The sequence below is a fragment of the Myotis brandtii genome, unplaced genomic scaffold (assembly GCF_000412655.1).
Source record: "Myotis brandtii unplaced genomic scaffold, ASM41265v1 scaffold32, whole genome shotgun sequence".
Taxonomy (NCBI): domain Eukaryota; kingdom Metazoa; phylum Chordata; class Mammalia; order Chiroptera; family Vespertilionidae; genus Myotis; species Myotis brandtii.
The window spans coordinates 1,751,573-1,752,091 of record NW_005362269.1 but is presented as its reverse complement, the minus strand read 5'-3'; positions in this window follow the sequence as shown (position 1 = coordinate 1,752,091).

Below are 519 nucleotides of genomic sequence, written 5' to 3'. Positions count from 1 at the left end.
GGGGGGGGGGGGGGGGGGGTCATTTAGACTTTTGGAGATTGCTTTGGCCAAAGCCTCATTGGAAAAGCTGAGGGTCAGATAGAGGAAGGGTCTTTCCCAGGTTCACACAAGGACTCCTTTTAGCCTTCTCAGACTGAATGATATCGTTAGAGCTAGAACCCAAGCTTGGATCACTACTCCACGCCCAGAGCTCTGGCCCCTGACCCCTTATCTCTGGGGCTGTCCAAACGGGCCAGACCCTTTGGGGATGTGGTGCTGAGATATCCCAAGGTTGATCTCTGCCAAGATCTCTTCCAGCTCGGCCCTCCCGGGATGGGAAGGGGGAGGCTTTAGGTGGTGCAGGAGGCCTCGGTGGGGAGGCTGCCACGCTTGAGCCTCAGGCTCCCATTCCACCCACGGGGACAGATGTTGTAGCCCAGGATGCCGGGCGACTTCGCCCCGGAGTCCTCAGAGTCGAGGGACACATCGGAGTCCGTGGGCGAGCGGCGATAGGGGAAGGGCCTGGAGGGGGCGGGCGGC